The sequence below is a fragment of the Hypanus sabinus genome, chromosome 7 (genome assembly GCF_030144855.1).
Source record: "Hypanus sabinus isolate sHypSab1 chromosome 7, sHypSab1.hap1, whole genome shotgun sequence".
NCBI classification, from domain to species: domain Eukaryota; kingdom Metazoa; phylum Chordata; class Chondrichthyes; order Myliobatiformes; family Dasyatidae; genus Hypanus; species Hypanus sabinus.
Window position 1 is genome coordinate 57,023,071 of NC_082712.1, and position 21,450 is coordinate 57,044,520.

A 21,450-nucleotide genomic window follows, 5' to 3' on the forward strand; every position below is an offset into this window, starting at 1 on the left:
GCATGCAAGATGGCGGCCCCCACGTTTCACCCGCAGCGCTGCACTCCGCTCGAGGTTGAGACTTACAGACCTTGGCGAAGTGGCCCCGCTTTCCGCAGCTGGAGCAGGTCGCTTCTCGCGCTGGACAGCGTTGTCGAGGGTGTTTCTTTTGGCCACAGAAATAACAAGGCACGAGTTTCTTACGGGCCACAGCCGTGGTCTGGGTCGGGGAGCTCGTGGAATGGCGACTGGCGGCGGCGTTGGCGAATTCGCTCCCGGGAGCCGGCGGTGGCGGGGTCTGAGGCGTCCACGAAACCGGCGGGGAATCGCGCGACTGGACAGCGTCGGCGTTATGCCGCGCAGCTTCTAGAGCGTTGGCCTTCTCTATCGCCGAGCTTAAGGTAAGATCCGAGTTCTCCAGCAGCCGCTGGCGCACGTACACTGACCTCAGTCCCGTCACAAAGGCGTCTCGCACAAGCAGCTCCGCATGCTGTTCTGCCGTGAGCGTCTTGCAGTCACAAGCTCGGACGAGTGTCTGTAGTGCTCGGAGAAACTCAGCGCACGATTCGCCAGGCCGCTGTTGCCGGGTAGCTAAGCGATGTCTTGCGTAGATGGTGTTCACCGGCCGCAGGTACTGTCTTTTGAGGGCGTCCAGTGCCCCTTCGTAGGTCGGCAGGTCCCGGATAATGGAGTAAACTTTGGGGGTGACCCTCGAGAGTAGGATTCTGTGCATAACGGCGGGTTCAGTCGCACGAAGCTCCGCCAAGTACGATTGGAAGCATGCAAGCCAGTGTTCAAAAGCGAGAGCTGCGTCAGGGTCTTGAGGGTCCAAATCCAACCGGTCCGGACGCAAAACGGGTTCCATGTTTTAAAATTTCCAGTCAATAAAATTGATGCACCATCAATAACTCACACTGAGACGTAGGCGAGATATCGGCTTTTATTGACTGGAAGAAGGAACCAGGAGTGAGTGTCTATCATACAAGGTCCTGGAGACTGAGGCCGATCTTCAGGCCGCAGGTCTCCTTTATACAGGGGCCTGTGGGAGGAGCCACAGGAGCAGTCAGCAGGGGCGTGTCCCGACAGGCACATAGTTCACCACAAATACACCCCCCCAATGTCCACAGTCTGGGTCGAACTCTGTTTGGGAGGTCTGCCTCTGCGCCGCGGTGCCTGAATCTCGACCGGCTGCGCCAAGTCCACCCGGGCCGGTTTGAGTCGGTCCACTGTGAAAACCTCCTCTTTCCCCCCAATGTCCAGCACGAATGTGGACCCGTTGCTTCTGTTGCGGGTGTTGTAACTCGTCGGAGGTAAGACGCTGATGTCGGCTCGAGTGTCGACCAAAAAGCGACGTCCCGACTGCTTGTCCCAGACATACAGGAGGCTATCCCAATGGCCAGCTGCCGTAGCCATCAGCGGCGGCTGGACCTGGCGTTTCCCGGAAACTTGCAGGGCGGGCTACAGCGGCAGGCTTCTGCGCCCCACCGCTGGTGGTAGAAGCACCATTGTTCGTTGGTCTCCTCACCCCTGCCTCTGGGGTTAGCGGGCTCTGCAGCCGGGCCTGGTCTGGTTTGCTGCTGGGAGCGTGGCCTGGTGATTTGTGCGACGGACACCCCACTCTCCTTCTTGGCTTTCCACAGCACGTCCGCCTGGGCCACCACCTTCCGAGGGTCACTGAAATCCGCGTCGGACTGCAGCAGGCGTATGTCCCCGGGCAGCTGCTCCAGGAACGCCTGCTCGAACATGAGGCAGGACTTCTGACCCCCGGCCAGGGAGAGCATCTCGTCCATCAAAGCCGACAGTGGCCTGTCCCCCAAACCATCCAGGTGCAGTAAGTGGGCAGCTCGCTCGTGCAGTGAGAGTCCGAAAGCCCTTATGAGCAGGGCTTTGAATTCTGTGTATTTGCCGTCTGCTGGGGGCGATTGTATAAACTCCTCAACCTGGGCGGCTGTCTCCTGGTCGAGGGAGCTCAGCATGTAGTAGTAACGTGTGGCATCCGAGGTTATCTGCCGAATGTGGAATTGGGCTTCTGATTGTTGGAACCATAGGTGAGGTCGCAGCGTCCAGAAGCTTGGCAGTTTTAATGAAACTGCATGAACAGATGCGGCGTCGTTCACCTCCGGTCCAAATATTGTTTGGGCCGTCAGGGTCACCAATTGTAGCGGCGTGCTACACGCAGCGCTGCAATAACGACACAGAGTTGGTGAGCTGCAGTTACAAAAAAAAAGGTTTATTCAAACTTCGTGGCCCCGCTTTAAAGCCTTCCTGATCCCACCCTCCCCAGACGGGAATGCTGTAGGGGGCGCGTATTCACAGTCCCGTCCCGCGCGTGGGCTTTTCCCCTTGCTGGTGAAGCAGGCTTGGTGCCCTCTTTGGGACCTGCCTCAATGCCAGCACGCGCTGTTTTGTGAGCCAGTTCGAGTGCACTGGGAAGTGGGTCGTCACACTTTGATAATAAATGTGCTTTGAATCTTGAACTTAGCAATTAGACCAGAACAAAGTGAGTGACCACTTCGATGAGCAACTGTGTTCCACCCACCTCTGCCTTCTGGAGCTCGTTGTTGTTAGCCATTCTAATTCCCTGCCCCATTCCCACACTGGACTGTTTGTCCTTGGTCTCCCTTACTGACAAAGTAAGGCTAAACAGGCCCTCATATTCCACCTGTATAGTCTACATAGTGATGGCGTGAACATTGAATTCTCCAACTTCTAGTAAACTACTTACCCTCTGTCCCCCTTTTCTCTCTCCTCCTCTTTATCCATTTCCTTCTAAACCCACCCCAGATCCTATCTAACTGTTCCTTTCCTCTTCCACCCACTCCATCTGTCTACTGCTCACACCCTCCACCCACTGGTTCCTCTCCCCCATCATTCCCATCTGCCCATCCCACCTTCCTGTCTTGATTCAGTGCTCCACTCTCCTCTCTGATCCATCAAATTTGGCCCTTTGTTGTCTTCATTTATCTTCTCCCAGTCTCTGTCACTATTTCCATTCACCACTCCTCCATTGACCTATCACCCCTCTTCACCAGGATCCACCAATCACTTGTCAGCTTTTGTTCCATCCTTTCTCCTCACCTCTGTACTGGCTACCTCCCCTCTAATCTTCAGCCCCACTTCAGGGTCTAAACTCAATCTCTCCATAGATGCTGCCTGACCTGCTGAGTGTTGAAATGTAATCCTGTTCTTCCTAGCCCAGATGCATTGTTTTAAAGAGATTTCCCTTCCCTCTAAAACTGTCCTCACCTTCATTCAACAGCTGAGTTTCTTGAAGTTTGGGAAAGCCTAGCTGACTGACATTAAACCTTAAAAGCAGGTTAAAAGAAAAGGTCACTGATTCATTAAAATAGTCATTTGCTAGCCTGCCTTCTGCAAGTGAATTGCCTGCCAACCATTTATCTCACTCTGCTGAACCCAGTGAGTGGGTCAGATCTTTGTTGAAGTCATGTTTTGAAGTTTTAATGAAGATGAAAGAAAGTCTGGAATCTGGAACAGGATGCTGTAAAAAAAGGTGATTGGATCAATCACTAATCAGTGTAGGCAACAGATTTTTGTCAACGTTTCAAGTCAAGACAGGACAACATAAACCTTTTACCTCCTTGGATGCTGCTAGGTCTAATGAATTCTTCCAGCATTCTATTTTTTGTTTGGAATTTTAATATCTGACTCACACTTAATGGACCCGTTTTGAATGTTAAAATCACACCTACTGTACAGCCAGAAAAAAATAATTGGGTCTGAAAAGTGCTTTGGGATATTCTGTGGTCATGAAAAGCACTATGGAAAAGCTAATTTTTCTTTATGTTCTCAGGTTTACAGAGTGGGATCAAAGAAAGGCTAACTTCAATGAATGGATTCTGAACCGGGTTCCTTACTCGGGATGGGGGGTGGAGTGGAGGGGAGCATTAAACAGAATTAATTAGAATTGGAACAGAATGTGGGAAAGATCTTGTTTTGGCTGACCCAAATAGAAAATCGACCAAAATCTCACTACCCTCTGGCACTATGCAACAGATTTTGTACAACACTTTAGGGCTTACCAAAAAACTGAGCAAAGCTTTCTGTGGTTTGTATTTAATTCAACCCAAGGGAATAATAAATGCATGGTGGTTGTAATCTATAATTTGTTGTAATTGCTAAAATTATTGTCTCAGGGAATTTTGAATTGATCAATGGCGTCCATTAATGAATAGTGTCACATGTACACTCCCTGTTGTGTCTAAAGCCTTTGGGGCAATAGTTTACCATAATGGGTGTCAAAGGCCTCCAATACTTGCAACATGAGGTAAAGCAGAATTTTCAAGTAATCTTAATGTGCTGTGAAAACCACGCAGCATGGAAAAAGCAGTTTCCTGGATAGAAGAGTTTTAATATGGATCTCGATACAGCTATTATTAATTGGGTCACCTACAATCTCAACTATGGTTTCAAATTGATTTGTGGATCACTCACTTGTATGCACATTTAATTCCAATCCTCTTATATTTCCACCGCTATTGCTGCACGACCTTAACACAGCACTTCCTGCCTATGCTTGTCCAAACCTACTCCAAGAGTATCAGGATTCACCAGTGCAAATCAGAAGTCTTGACGCCAGTAGTTCATCATTCCAATGTGCAATGGTCTGACAGGCCGTACTGAGGGCATGCTACATTTCCAGGAGTGCTGTTCTTCAGGATCCCATCAGCTCACTTCACAGAACTCATGTCAAGATCCATTCTGAATAGTTAGAGTATCTCCCAAGTCCTGGTAGAAGTTTATTCCGCAACAAAATCTGTAAAAATAAATACCTGATCATTATCATATTAATGTCTCTACAAGTTTACTGCTGGCAATTTGTTAACTGCAGTTTCAGAAGCTACTCCATTGTCTATTAAGTACCACATTAACCACCCGCTACCTTGACCAATACAATCAAGGAGCCCGCTCAGTCCAGTCTTTTTCTTCTCCTCTTTCCTGTACCTTGAATTACATGACAATAATAAACCAATACTGATAAGCCAAAACTAATACCACTTTGAAACATTCTGAAAAGCGTATGGTTTCTGAATTTTTTGTTGAGATATGCAATATTTCACACTTCCATGTAGTAACATGTAGGATAATGTAGCAAGTTTTAAACCTCGTTTAGCTTCAACGCCAATCCCTCTCCGTCTCCCCATCTTTGCTTTTGTTTAAAACTCAATTTGACAACATCTAGTAGATTTCTTTCTCTATTTGTATCATAGAGAAATACAACACAGAAACAGACCCTTCAGCCCACTGACGATCAACCCCACATTACTCCCACTTTTTCATTCTCTCTATATTCTCTTCAACGGACTCCGCCTTCTGCCATTGATCAACTCTGTGATCGAATGTGGCCCATTTGAAGTCATGGTAAGTCATCCACCTGTAATAAGGACTCAGAGTTTCTCATTCAGGAGTGCAACCTGGCTTTCTCAAGGCGCTTCATTTAATTTCCATTACCATAAGACATATTACATTACATACCTTTCTCTATGTTTTCTCTCTCTAAATTACTTTATTAACCTAACAAACTATCAACCGAATGACATCACCTTTGGAGGGAAGAAGTATTGCAGATTAAGATCAGGTGAGACAGAGAGGTAGTGGATACAGCCTGGCCCATCACAGGTTCCACAGCGTTCCCCACATTGAATGTATTTACATGAGGCACTGCCTCAAAACTGGCATATATCATCAAGTATCCCTGCCATCTGGGCCATGCTGGCTTCTTGCTGCTACAGAAACCTAAAGTCCCGTGCCACCAACTTCAGGATCAGCTGCTTTCTTCAAACCATCAGGTTCTTGAATTAAGCTGCACAACCCCACCCCTACCTTAGCAATGGAACACTATGGAGCATTTCTTGCACTACCATGGAGTGAGTGTGTGTGCGTTTTAAAAACGCACGCACGTTTTTCTCTTTGCCATCTTTTTCTTCATTGTCTAGACAATAGACTTGATGATTAGAAACAAAAGCAGAAAGTGCTGGAAATCCCCAGCTTTTGTGGAACAATAAACAGTTAACGCTTCAGGTTGAAGATACTTTTTCTGTGTATAGCATCTGAAATGCTGAGTAATTCCAGTGTTTTCTAGTTTTGCTATGAAAAGCTGGTTAGACTGAGACTGTAGTCATAGGGGATTCCATAGTGAGGGGAACAGACAAGAGGTTCTGTCAGCCTGAAAGAGATACCCGCATGGTGTGTTGTCTCCCAGGTGTCAGGGTATGGGATGACTTGGATCAGGTGCAGAGTATTCTGAAGGGAGAGAGTGAAAAGCCAGAAGTCTTGGTACACATTGGTATCAATGACATAGGCAGAAAAGAGAGGAGGTCCTGAAGAGAGAATTCAGAGAGTTAGGTAGGAAGCTGAAAAGCAGGACCTCCAGGGTAGTCATCTCAGGATTGCTGCCTGTGCCACGTGCTAACGAGCGTAAGAATAGCATGATTGGGCATATTAATGTGTGGCTGAGAGACTGGTGTAGGGAGCAGGGCTTCAGATTCTGGATCATTGGGGCCTCTTCTGGGGGAAGTACGACCTGTACAAAAAGGACGGGTTACACCTGAACCCGAAGGGTCCAATATCCTTGCAGGCACATTTAATTGAGCTGTTCTGGAGGGTTTAAACTAATTTGGCAGTGGGATAGGAACCGGAGTGATAGGGTTGAGGAAGGGGAAAGTGGAAATAAATTAAAGATAGCGTGCAACAGAGATTTTAGAAAAAACAGACAGGAGATGAGTCTTAATCACAGCCAGTGGGATAAGTTACAGGGCAATAGAGGCGTGGTGCAGTTAAAACAAAAAGCAACAAATACTGGACTGAAAGTGTTAAATTTGAATGCACACAGCATAAGGATTAAAATGGATGCTCTTGAAATTCAGCTACAGATTGGCAAATATGACGTTGTGGCCATCTCTGAAACTTGGCTAAAGGATGGCTGCCATTGGGAGCTGAATGTCCAAGGTGTATCAGAAAGATAGGTTAGTAGGCAGAGGGGATGGTGTGGCTTTGTGTGTAAGAAATAGTATTAATTCATTGGAAAGAGATGACATAGGATTTGAAGGTGTAGGGTCTCTATGGGTTGAGTTAAGAAATGGCAAGGGTAAAAGGATCCTAATTGCAGTTGTATACAGGCCTCCAAACAGCATCCAGGATGTGGATTACAAATTTACAGCAGGAGATGGAAAAGGCATGTCAGAAAGGCAATGTCATGATAATTGTTGGGGATTTTAACATGAAAGTGGATTGGGAAAAACAGACTGTACTGGACTTCAAGAGAGAGAACTTGTAGAATGTCTATGGGATGGCTTTTTAGAACGGCTTGTTCTTGAGCCCACTAGGGGATCGGCTGTGCTGGACTGGGTGTTGTGCAATGATCAAGAGGTGATAAAACAGCTTAAGGTTGAGGAACCCTTATGGAACAGTGATCACAATATGATCGAGTTCACATTGAAATTTGAGAGGGAAAAAATAAAATCCAGTGTGTCGGTACAGGTGTCCCCCCCTTTACAAAGGTGGAGGTTCCTATGAAACCTTCCTTAAGCCGAAATGGCGTAAAGCAAAGAACCATTAATTTATATGGGAAAAATTTTTGTAAGAGTGAAAATCCTCTTTGTAATGCAAAAACAGGTTACTAATGTAGGTCTTCAGTAAAACGAAATGGTGTAAAGCAAACATTCGTAAAGCGGGTGACACCTGTATTTCAGGGGAATAAAGGAAATTTCAATGGCATGAGAGGGGAACTGGCCAAAGTTGACTTGAAAGGGACATTTGCAGGAAGGACAGCAGAGCAGCAATGGCTGGACTTTCTGTGAAAAATGAGGGACGTGCAAGACAGATATATTCCAAATAAAACAAAAATTTTCAAAGGGAAGAAGGACACTGCCGTGGCTGACAAGTGAAGTCAGAACTAAAGTAAAAGCAGAGGGCATAAAAGGAAGCGAGAGCTCGTGGGAAGATAGAGGATTGGGAAGCATTTAAAAACTTGCTGAAGGAAACTAAAAAAGGTCATTAGGAAGGAAAAGATGAATTATGAAAGTAAGCTAGCAACTAATATCAAATAAGATGCTAAAAGCTTTTTTAAGTATATAAAGGGTAAAAGAGAGCCGAGGGTACATATAGGACAAATACAAAATGACACTGGAGATATTGTAATGAGGGAGGAACTGAATGCGTATTTTGCATCAGTCTTCACGGTGGAAGATGTCTGCAGTATACCAGACATTCAAGAGTGTCAGGGAAGTGAAATTTGTGCAGTGAAAATTACAACTGAGAAGGTGGTCAGGAAGCTTAATGGTCTGAGGGTGGATAAATCACCTGGACCTGACGGAATACACCCTTGGGTTCTGAAGAAAGTAAGTGGAGAGATTGTGGAGGCATTAATGATGATCTTTCAAAAATTGATAGATTCTAGCATTGTACCGGATGACTGGAAAATTGCAAATGTTTCGCCGCTATTTAAGAAAGGTGGGAGGCTGCAGAAATGAAACTATAGACCTGTTAGGCTCACATCAGTGGTTGGGAAGCAAACATGAGGAGATCTGCAGATGCTGGAAATTCAAGCAACACACACAAAATGCTGGTGGAACGCAATAGGCCAGGCAGCATCTATAGGGAGAAGCACTGTTGACGTTTCAGGCTGAGACCTTTCATCAGGACAAAGTGTATCAGGACATTGACAGTGCTTCTCCCTATAGATGCTGCCTGGCCTGCTGTGTTCCACCAGCATTTTGTGTGTGTTGCATCAGTGGTTGGGAAGATGTTGGAATTGATTGTTAGGGATGACGTTACAGGGTACCTGGAGGCACATGACAAGTTAGGCCAAAGCCAGCATGATTTCCTGAAAGGAAAATCCTGCTTGACAAACCTACTGCAATTCTTTGAGGAAACTATAAGCAGGGTAGACAAAGGAGATGCAGTAAACGTGGTGTACTTGGATTTTCAGAAGGCCTTTGACAAGGAGCCACACATAAGGCTGCTTAGCAAGATAAGAGCCCTTGGAATTACAGGGAAGTTACTAGCATGGATGGAGCATTGGCTGGTCGACAGAAAACAGAGAGTGGGAATAAAGGAATCCTATTCTGGCTGGCTGCCGGTGACCAGTGGAGTTCCACAGGGGTCAGTGTTGGGACCGTTGCTTTTAACGATGTACGTCAATGATTTAGACTTTGGTATTCATGGATTTGTGGCTAAATTTGCCGATGATACAAACATAGGTGGAGGAGCGGGTAGTGTTGAGGAAACAGAGAGCCTGCAGGGGGACTTAGATAGTTTAGGGAAATGGGCAAAGAAGTGGCAAATGAAATACAATGTTGGAAAGTGTATGGTCATACACTTTGGTAGAAGAAATAAATGGGCAGACTGTTATTTAGATGGGGCGAGAATTCAAAATGCAGAAATGCAAAGGGCCTTGGGAGTCCTTGTGCAAGATACCCTGAAGGTTAACCTCCAGGTTAAGTTGGTTGTGAAAAAGGTGAATGCAAAGTTGGCATTCATTTCTAGAGCTATAGAATGTAAGAGCAGGATGTGATGTTAAGGCTCTATAAGGCACTCATGAGACCATACTTGGAGTATTGTGTGCGGTCTTGGGTTCATTTTAGAAAGGATATACTGACATTGGAGAGGGTTCAGAGAAGATTCATAAGAATGATTCCAGGAATGAAAGGGTTACTATAACAGGAACGTCTTTCAGCTCTTGGGTTGTATTCCCTGGAGTTCAGGAGAATGAGGGGGGGATCTCATAGAAACATTCCAAATATTAAAAGGCTGAACAGATTAGATATGGCAAAGTTATTTCCCATGGTAGGGGAGTCTAGGACAAGAGGGCACAATTTCAGAATTGAATGATGTCCATTTAGAACTGAGATGCAGTGAAATTACTTTAGTCAGAGGGTGGTAAATCTGTGGAATTTGTTGCGACGAGCAGCTGTGGAGGCCAAGTCATTGGGTGTATTTAAGGCAGAGATAGATAGGTTCTTGATTAGCCAAGGCATCAAAGGGTATAGGCTGAAGGCAGGGGAGTGAGGATGACTGGAAGAATTGGACCCGCCCATGATTGAATGATGGAACAGACTCAATGGGCCAAATGGCCTGCTTCAGCTCCTATATCTTATGGTCTTATGGACTGCCAAATAACGTTGGATCAACGGCAGTAGATGTCCACCCAGAACTAGAAATATGTTGGCTGCCCAAGAAGTACACGTCCCCATGTGATCAAATTTTTGAGCCACAGTGTCTGAAAAATTAAAACAAAAACATTTTGGTGAGTGCTGTTACGTGCAACATCATTATGTAAAATTTCTGTCACATTTCATAAAAATTTATTAGAATTTCTATTTAAAGAGTATCAACAGCAATTCATGTTATGATGCAAAAACAGGCCATTTGGCCTAATAAATGTATGACTGGTTTAGGTTTGTACCTCGACCTTTGGGCTTTGATCCAATCCTTTAATTGACCATCTACAATTCTGTCCCTGACACTCTCACATTTCTGGCATTCTGCTAGTGTCTTCAACAGTGAAGACTGCTATAAAATACTTAACAAATTCTTTCACCATTTCTTTATCCCCCAATACAAAGTCTTTGTTGGAATTCTTTATAGAAATAACAAGCAGGATAGACAAAGGAGAATTGGTTGATGGTGTGCATCTGGATTTTCAGAAGGCCTTTAACAAAGTGCCACACATGAAGCTGCTTAACAAGCCCGTGGTATTATAGGAAAGATTCTGGCATGGGTAAAGCAGTGGCTGATTGGCAAGAAGCAAAGAGTGGGAATAAAAGGAACCTTTTTTGGTTGGCTGCCGGTGACAAATGGTGTTCACAAAGGTCTGTATTGGGACCAATTCTTTTTACATTGTATGTCAATAATCTTGGATGATGGAATTGATGGCTTTGATGCAAATTTTGCAGATAATTTGAAGATAGGTGGAGGGCCAAGAAGTTTTGAGGAAGTAGAGAGGCTACAGAAGGACTTAAACAGATTAGGAGAATGGACAAAGAAATGGCAAGTGTCGGGAAGTATATGGTCATGCACTTTGGTAGAAGAAATGAAAGGGATGACTATTTTCTAAATGGAGAGAAAATACACAAAATTGAAGCACAGAGGAAGTTGGGAGACCTTGTGCAAGGTTCCCTAAAGGTTAATTTGCAGGTTGAGTCTTTGGTGAGGAAGGCAAATGCAATGCTGGCATTCATTTTAAGAGGACTAGAATATAAAAGTAAGGATGTAATGTTGAGACTGTATAAAGCACTTCTGAGCCCCTACTTGGAATATTGTGTGCAGTTTTGGGCCCCTTACCTTAAAAAGGATGTGGTGAAACTGGACAGGATTCAAAATTGATTCCAGTATTGAATGGCTTGTCAAATGGCTCTGTGCCTGTATTCACTAGAATTCAGAAGAATGAGGGATGACCTCATTGAAACCTATTGAATGGCGTTGGATGTGGAGAGGATGCTTCCTATGGTGGGAGAGTGTAACACCAGAGGACACAGCCTCAGAATTGAGGAGCTTCCTTTTACAATGGAGATGAGGAGGAATTTCTTTAGCCAGAGAGTGGTGAATCTGTGGAATTTTTTGTCACAGGCAGCTGTGGAGGCCAAGTCTTTACGTATATTTAAGACAGAGGTTGATAGATTCTTGATTGTTCAGGGCATTAAGGGATATGGGAGAACGCAGGAGATTGGGGCTCAGTGGAAAATTGAATCAGCCATGATGAAATAGTGGAGCAGACTCAATAGATCAAATAACCTAATTCTGCTCCTATATCATATGGTGTATCTAGGCTGGCATTTAAATTATCTGAAGAGTGGATTGTACCTCATATTAGGACCCGTGCTCCATCACGGCGATTTGCTCTGGGCCTAGGTTTCACTACCAAAGAAGATGTTCTTGACCTCTCCAAATCAGCTTGGCACCCAGAGTGATCCACCCTTCCGCGACTCTCAACACCCTGCCTATCCAGTCTATCTGGGCCATTGTTTAAATTGTCCAAACAACGTATCATCATCAAACAGCAATTTGCTTTATCCCTAGATTTCACTGCTGAAGAGACTGTACTTGACCTCTTCAAATTGGCTCAGCACTTGGGGCGACCTACCCTTGCACCCGGGTTAGTTGGATGACCAGTGGAACTTCTCCGCCTCGCCTTCTCCTCTCTGAATCGTTCACACCAACCGGCATGGCATCAACTCCAGGAGGGCACATCTCTCAAATTCACTTTGCCTTCACTTGCCTCTTCGTTGTTTGTGGTGATAGTTTCCCACAATTTACTTCAAATTAAGTGTTATTAGTGATGTTTACAATCAAATTTCTTTTCTTTTGAACTACCAGTAAGCTGTTACCCGCCTTTAGTAGTGCCATCTTAAACCAGAAGCCAGTGAGTACAGGCTTGAAACCATCAAATTCTTGTTCTATATTAATTCTTTCAGTCTTGACATCATTCTCATAAATCTCCACTGGACCCTCTTCAAACCCAGTACATACATCCTTTCTTAGATATGGGGCCAAAAATTGCTCACAGCATTCCAAATGTGGTCATTTATAAATGTATATAAAAACATTTATAAATGTCTTATAAAGTCTCAGCATTACATCCTTACTTTTACGTTCTAGTCCTCTTGAGATGAATGCTAATAAATGAATTTGCCTTCCTTACTACTGACTCAACCTGCAAGTTAATCTTTAGGGTATTGTGTATTAGGACTCCAAAATCCCCTTGCACTTCCAATTTCTGAGTTTGCTCACCATTTAGAAAATAGTCTATGCCTTTATTCCTTTTACCAATGTGTATGACCATACACTTTTCTACACCATATTCTATCTGCCAGTTCTTTGCCCATTCCCCCAAGCTGTCCAAGCCCTTTTGCAGGCTCTCTGCTTTCTCAATACTATATGCCCCTCCAACTACCTTTGTATCATCTACAAACTGGTCACAAATCCATCAATGCTGTCAACCAGATCATTAAAATGTAATGTGAAAGATAGTGGACCCAACACTAATTTCTGCTGAAAACCACTAGTCATTGGCATCCAACTAGAAAAGGCACACTTTATTCCCACTCTTTGCCTCCTGCTAGCCGGTCAATCTTATATCCATGCTGGTATCTTTCCTGTAATACCATGGGCTCTTACCTAGTTTATCAGCCTCATGTGTGGCACCCTGACAAAGGCCTCTGAAAATCCAAATAAACAACATCCAGTGATTCTCCTTTGTCTATCCTGCCTACTGTTTCCTCAACGAATTCCAACAGATTTGTCAGGCAAGATTTTCCCTTAAAGAAACCATGCTGACTTCAGCCTATTTTATCATGTTCCTCCAAGTATCCCAAAACCTCATCCTTAATGAGGACTTTAACATCTTGCTAACCACTGAAATCAGGCCTATAATTTCCTATTTCTCTCCCTTTTTAAAGTGTTGAGTAACATTTGCAATTTTCCAATACTCTGGAACCATTCCAGAATCTAGTGATTCTTGGAAGATCACTACTAATGCCTCCACAATCTCTTCAGCTACCACCTTCAAAATCCTCAGGTGTTGTCCAAGTAGCTAATTTACCTTCACATCTTTCAGGTTGCCGAATACCTTCTCCTTAGTAATAGTGAATACACTCATTTATGCCCCTGACACTTCTGAATTTTGGGCAAGCAGTTGTATCTTCCACAGTGAAGACTGATGTAAAACCCTTACTTTCAAAGCAACACCCACAAAATGCTGAAGGAACTCACCAGACCATCTATAGAAAAGAGTAAACAATCAAAATTTTGGGCTGAGACCCTTCATCAGGACTGGAAAGGAAGAGGGAAGAAGGCAGAATAAGGAGGGGGAGGGGAGGAAAAATACAAAATGGCAGATGATAGATGAAATCAGGAGAGGAGGAAGGGGTGAAGTAGAGAGCTGGGAAGTTGATTGGTGAAAGAGGTAAAGGACTAGAGAAGAGAGAATTTGATATGAGAGGACAGAAGACGATGGAAGAATGGGAAGGGGGAGGAGCAACAGAAGGAGGTGATGGGCTGGTAAGAAAAGAAGGAGTGAGAGGAAAACACGAATGGGAAATGATGAAAGAGAGGAGTGGGTCAATTATCAGAAATTCTAGAGATGTATGTTCATGCCATCAGATTGGAGGCTACCCAGATGGAAGCTTACCCAGGTTGCTCCTCCAACCTGAGTGTGGTCTCATCATAGCTTTGAGAAGACTATGGACTGACATGTTGGAATTAGAATGGGAAGTAGAATTGAAATGGGTGGATCCCACTTTTTGTGGCAGATAGAGAAAAGGTGCTCGACAAAGTGGTTCTAACTCTACGTCGGGTGTCACTGATATATACTGGCCACACTAGAAGCACCAGATAGAGTAAATGACACCATCTGACTTACAGGTGAAGTGTTGCCTCACCTGGAAGGACTGTTTGGGGCCTTGAATGGTAGTGAGGAAGGAGGTGTAGGAGCAGGTATGGTACTGATTCTGCCAGGAGGGAGATCAGTGTAGACGGACAAATGGACAAGGGAGTTGCATAGGGAATGATCCCTGCAGAAAGTGGAAAGTGGGGAGTGGAGAGAAAGATATGCTTGGTGGTAGGATCCTGTTGGAGATGGCGGAAGCTACGAAGAATTATGTGCTGGATGTGGAGGCTTGTGGGATGGTAGGTGAGGACAAGAGGAACCCTAACCCTGATGTGGCAGTGAGAGGATGGGTTGAGGACAGATGTGTGTGAAATGGAAGAGGGCAGCATTGATGGTGGAGTTGTCCCATGTTATCTGCAGTTAAATTCTTATCCCTTCTGAAACTTTGTTGCTTTATTCTTCTCAAGTGTTCAGTAAACCTCTCCTGCACTCACCTTCCTGTACTTTATCCATGCTTTTCCAAACTCTTCTATAGAGCATAGAGCAATTCAGCACCTGAACAGTCCATTCATCCCATGATATTTATGCCAACCATGATACTATGTTAAACAGCACATATGTCTGCATATGGTCTATATCCCTCCATTTCCTGTCTGTTCATGTTTCTATTTAAGTGCCTCTTAAACTTCCACCACTTCCCCTAGCAGTGTTTCCCAGACTCTCTATTTGCAAAAAAAAGCCTCATAAATATCCTTTAAACTTTAACTTACCTCACCTTAAACCTAAGCACTCTAGTATTTGATATTTCCAGCCTAGGAAAAAAAAAACCTTTTCAATGCCTTTCATAATTTAATATACTTATATACAACCTTGGGATACTCTGATACTTTAATAAATAATATATAGTTGCCAATGAAGGTGTTAGCATTGAGCAGAGATGCAAAATAACTACAGAATAGAATTGCAGTGGAACAATTGGCTGATATCTTGTATGTGTAACATATATTTTGAATGGATGAGGAGGAGTCTGGGCCAATTAACTGGATCTTTGATATAGACATATCAGCCTTGGAGGTGGATTAAATTGCTTGCATTCTGCCGGATTGTCTTAAGTAAGGGGCTGGCTGGAAAATTGCTCAGAAATGTATCTTGAAGGTTCAGATAATGGATGTCCTAAAAGAATTAGTAAACAGTGCATGGAGAAAAATATCAGTGTAATCTGTTAAGCAAAGAGCTCTGAGGAAGTGAAAGGTCAGTTCCTATTCAACTTCTTTGCAGGCATCTGTTCATGTACCTTTGTGATTTTTGCATCAGGTAAAAGCGCTTCTATTTATAACATGGAAGTTCCATAACTTCAGAGACTTCTGATTTATTGAAGCAGAACTAAAGCAGCAATCCCTGTGTCTGGTGTCACTAGCTGAGAGGTTCCAGCTTCCATTCACAGATTGTGTTGATTTAAGCTAATATTTGCCTGGATGTGTGTTTCTCTCTCTCTCTCTCTCTCTCTCTCTCTCTCTCTCTCTCTCTCTCCCCCCCCCCTCTCTCTCCCCCCCCCCCTCTCTCTCTCTCTCTCCCCCTCTCTCATATCAGCACAACCCTCAAATAACCTCAGGTCACCAGGTGCCCTGACTGAGAAAAATATACAGCAGTTTCTTCGTTATCACTGACTTTAAATCTATCAACACCTTCCCAAACACTGCGGCAGTACCTTGACCATAAGGACTGTGTTGGTTGAAGAAAATTATTCACTAGTACTTCTCATGGACTGTAACATGGGCAATAAAACCTGGCCTTGTTCCTAATGAGCATTTGTTGTAAAAGAAAATGAAAGCAAAAGCTTTCTATGAATTTAGTCAACGTCAAGTTTATTGTTATATGTGCAAGTACAGTGAAAAACTTACTTGCAGCAGCATCTAAGGAGCATAACATTAGTATGCAACATTCGTAAGAAAAACTTATATTAAACATAGATCATATACATTTTTAATAGGAACGTAATTAGAACAATGAAGCCATTTTTGTGCAAAGTGTTTGCAGTGGTGCTATATTGATGTAGTAATCAGATTTGTGCAGCTCGATTCAAGAAACAAATGGTTGAAGAGAGCTAGCTGCTCTTGAACCTGGTGGTGTGGGACTTCAAGCATCCATAGCTCCTACCTGCAGATAGCTGTGGGAAAATGGGGCTTGGCCTGGAAGGTGGGGATCTTTGATGCCAAATGTTGCTTTCTTGAGGCAACTTCATATATGCCTATGCTGATGCATTTGAGTTGCTGTACCATGAAGCAACCTGCCAAGATACTTTCAAATCTGTAAATGCAGATCTGTAAATGCTTGTTAGAGAGACATACTGAACTTCCTTAATCTTCTAAAGAAGTAAAGACACTGACGCACTTTCTTTGAGATTGCATCTATGTACTGGGCCCAGGACAGCTCATCCAGGAATTTAAAGCTACTAACTCTCTCCTCTACCAATCCATCTAAACACTAATGCATGTTTATCCTTCTTCCCCTCCCTGAAGTCAACTATCAGTTCTTCAGTTTTACTGACAATGAGCAAGAGATTGTTGCTGAGGTTCCATCAAACCAGATGTCCTGTCTCACTCCTACATGCTGAACTATTGCCATCTGTGATTCATCTGACAACAGTGGTGCCATCACCAAATTGTAATGGCATCGGAGTTGTGCTTTGCCACACAGTCATTTGTCAAAGTTCAAAGTACATCTATTATCAAAGTATATATACATTATACAACCTTGAGACTTGTCTCCTTACAGGCAGCCACTAAACCAAGAAACATAAAAGAACCTATAAAAAAGAAGACTGCCAAACACCCAATCTGCAGAGAGAGAAAAAAATGTGCAAACAATGAAAGTAAGCAAATAACATTCAGAACTGAAGTGAGTCCATAAACATGAAGCCTGAAGCAGCCAGAGCAGTCCACAACCTCAACCTCAGTTCAGCGCAGAACTGAGTAAACATTGTGGAGCCCTCGGACATGGAGCCTGGAGCCAATGGAGCAGGCCACAACTTCAACCTCAGTTTGGCACAGAGCCGAGCAAACGTCACAGAGCAGTGTTCTGCCCAACCTTCACCTCTTATCCCGACATCCTGCCTCTTCAATCCATCTGGCCCAGTGTTTAAGTCATCCAAACATTGGGTTCTTCCTCACACTAGGACCTAGACCCTGCTGCATCAATATGCTCTAGGCCTGGACCCCACCACAATGTTTCGGCTCATACCAGACCTTTTCAAATTGTTCTGGTACTTAGATTGCCCATTGTCCCTTGACATTCAGTGGTATCACCATCACTGAATCCCCCACTATCAACATCCTTGGGGTTACCATTGACAAGAAACTGAACTGGTCTAGCTATATAAACACCGTGGCTACCAGAGCAGTTCAAAGGCTAGGAATCCTGTGGCGTGTAACTCACCTCCTGACTCCCCAAAGCCTGTCCACCACCTACAAGGCTCAGGTCAGGAGTGTAATGGAATACTCACCACTCACCTGGATGAGTGCAGCTCCATCAAAATAAGCTTGACACCATCCAGTATAAGGCAACCCACTTGATTGGTACCCCTTCTGCAAGCATCCAGTCCCTCCACTGTCAAAGAATAGTCGCAGCAGTGTGTACAATCTACAAGATGCACTGCAACAACACACCAAATTCCTAAGGCAGCACCTTCCAGACCCACTTTCATCTAGAAGGACAAGAACAGCTGATACCTGGGAACACCACCACTTGGAAATCCCCCTCCAAGTCACTCTCCATCCTGACCTGGAAACATATCGCTGTTCCTTCATTGTCACCTGGTCAAAATCATGGAATTCCCTCCCTAACATCACTGTGGGTGTATCTACACCTCAGGGACTGCAGCATTTCAAGTAGGCAGCTCATCACCACCTTCTCATGGGCAACTAGGGATGGGCAATAAATGCTGGCTTAGCTGGCAACACCCACATCCCGTAAATGAATAAATTAAAAAAATAAAAATCTCACTCTCGGTTTTGGTGGACAGTTCTTGAATCTGCCTCTCCTCCGCTCCACTCGCCCCGACTTTACCTCATATACACCTCGACCTCAACCCCAACTTCGCTTTGCACCTACTCACTTAGACCCTTGATTCAGTTTCACCTTCACTCGCCTCTCCATTGTTTGCGGTGATCGTTCACCATACATTTTACTAGAAAAAATTTTGTTAATAAAGGATTCTATTGTATTCTTTGTTTTGTTTGCTGCCAGTAGGTGGTCACTGGGCTTCACCAGCATCATCTTAAACGGGAACATGCGTTTCTGTGAGATTTTCTCACAGTCTGATAAAACATTTTAATAGTCTTTATAACCATCTGCAAATTCTAAATACTAGCTGTGGTCAAAAGCTTAGAGATGCTTCTGTAAAAGAATTCCCAGCGTTGAGCAGATATAAACTACCATTTCATTGCAATGTTTTCTATGGGTTCCATTCTTCTCTGAGCCCCATTTTCTACCCACTGTTCCATTTCCCATTATTCCTGTAGTATCCATTTCAGTTTTGAATATACCCAATCACTGAGGAATTATGGTCTATGGCAATGCTCCTTCCAAAACTAATTTCTCCTTATATTAAATACCCCATACCCTATCCTTGAAATGGCCCTTAGTTCTGGGCACTCTAGTCAAGGGAATGAACTTCTCCATATAGGCCATCCAAAACAAAGCAATTGACTTTCAATCTGCAAACCTACGCATTCATTTGCTCCGGCATCAGTACATGGCGGCTGCAGTGTGGACCACCTACAAAATGTGAATGCACATCTATTAAAAGCAGTTACTTGCCTGAGTTACTCCAAACACGTAAACTCTACCACCAAGGAGAGCAACAGCAGATGTCACATGACAGCAAGTCACACACCAACCTGAATGGAAAATAAACTGTTGTTTCTTCATCATTGGTGGGTCAAAATGTTGGAACACCTTCCCCAACAATATTGGGAATACTTTAACCAGAAGGAGAATGGTAGTTGAAGAAGATGATTCACTACCATCTTCTCAAAGGCAGCCGGCGATGGGCATAAATTCTGGCCTTACCATTAATGTCTATGGTGTAAATTGAAATAAAATGTTTCTGTGAGATTATCTTGCACTCTGTAAAAACATTTTAACAGCAATGAACCAGCAGTGAAACTCCTGTAAATTCTAAAAAGATACCATTGCAGACAAATTCCAGGTGATGTATAGGACCAATTTTCAGCAATATTTCTAATCAAATAATATCACCTTCAGACTTCTGTATTCATGGGCTCATAGAAACCTTTCACATGGATAGAACCCCTTTAGATATGTCATCAGGCTGATCCCACCTTGTAGCTTTTGGCTTAAAGTTTTGTAGGTTACAGCTCTTCAAATGTTCAACAAGATACTTTCAGATAGTCAGTGTTACTGCCGCCATCTCCTTTTCAGTGTAGTGAGCTCTAGACCCTGCCACCCAGTGCATTGAACAATTCTTCCTCAAGTTCCTCTGTAATCCTTCCACTAATCTGTAACCCCCAATTATTGACCTCCAACAAGAAGAAACAGTTCCCTCTTGGTCACCCTGTCATTCCTCTTACAATTTTACATACCTAATTAAATCTCCACTCTCTTCCACAGAAAGTGACTCCCAGTGAGACTAATCTCTCCTTGTAATTAAAATGCTCCAGCTCTAGAAACAACTTTGTAAATTTCCTCTTGAGCTTTCTCGTACCCAAGTGTGCCAGCCAGAAATGTACACAGTCCTCCTGCTTCATTTTCAGAACTCAGTGGATGTTTAAGGAACATAAAACATGGAAGAGTACAGCACAATACAGGCCCTTCAGCACACAATGTTCTGTCAACCCTTTAACCTATTCTAAGAGTAGGTTATTTTTACTGATTCAAACCAAATATAGCTATTTTTCACCCAGAATTTTTGTATTTGAAAGTAATTTTCTGATTCAGTTAGTTTAATTGGGAGAAAGAATTATGGATTCTTTGGTTGAAATGCTTGGACAGTTTATTCACATTTTGTTATTCTGCGTGCACAGCACTTGGCATTTGCCATCCATTTTAACATAAGCTTCAGCAAATTCTCTGACAGAATCAATGAAATTAATGAAAGGAGTGATGACAGATAAAATTGATGGTGAGGATACTGAAAGGCTTGCTTTTCCCTAATCTGTGCGAAGCCAAGTAAGGGGGAATGTTACTCCCCTACCAGGAAAATGTAGTTGTAATCCTTAAAGCCCATTCCTTTTGGATGTGCCCCAAACCTTCAATATCCCCTACCAGATACCACATACAGGCCTTTGGGGTTTTAAATTTCATTCAATTCTAACAGCCTGGAGAAACTGGTGTGAGCTGCCACCATGTGAAGTGGTAGTGTTTTGGGTAGGAGGTTCCAAGATATAGATACAAAGATGGTGAAGGAACAATTTTCAAGTCTAGGTTAAGGACAAAAATATCAACTGCCCATTTCCTTCCACAGCTGCTCCCTGATCCACTGAGTTCCTCCAGCATTTCATACTTTTTTTGCTCCGGATTCCAGCATTTTCCATCTCTTGAGTCTCTATTTCCAAGTCAGGTGTGCAGACCGTGTTAAGGAACCGGAGGAGCGGGTCGATAGAAGCTACAGGGAGATAGCCACCCTTAAGTTGCAGGTACCTAGGTCAATGGCAGATGCAATCTCAATGGCTCTCCACACGGCTTTAAACCACCTGGACAACACAAGCACCTACGTCAGGATGCTGTTCATCGACTATAGCTCAGCATTCAATACCATCATTCCCACAATCCTGATTGAGAAGTTGCAGAAACTGGGCTCTGTATCTCCTTCTGCAATTGGATCCTCGACTAACCAGAAGACCATAATCTGTGCAGATTGGTGATAACATCTCCTCCTTGCTGAAGGTCAACACTGGTGCACCTCAGGGGTGTGTGCTTAGCCCATTGCTCTATATACACATGACTGTGCGGCTAGATATAGCTCAAATACCATCTATAAATTTGTTGATGATACAACCATTGTTGGGAGAATCTCAGGTGGTGACTAGAGGGCGTACAGGAGTGAGATATACCAACTAGTGGAGTGGTGCCACAGCAACAACCAGGGGCTCAACGTCAGTAAGTTA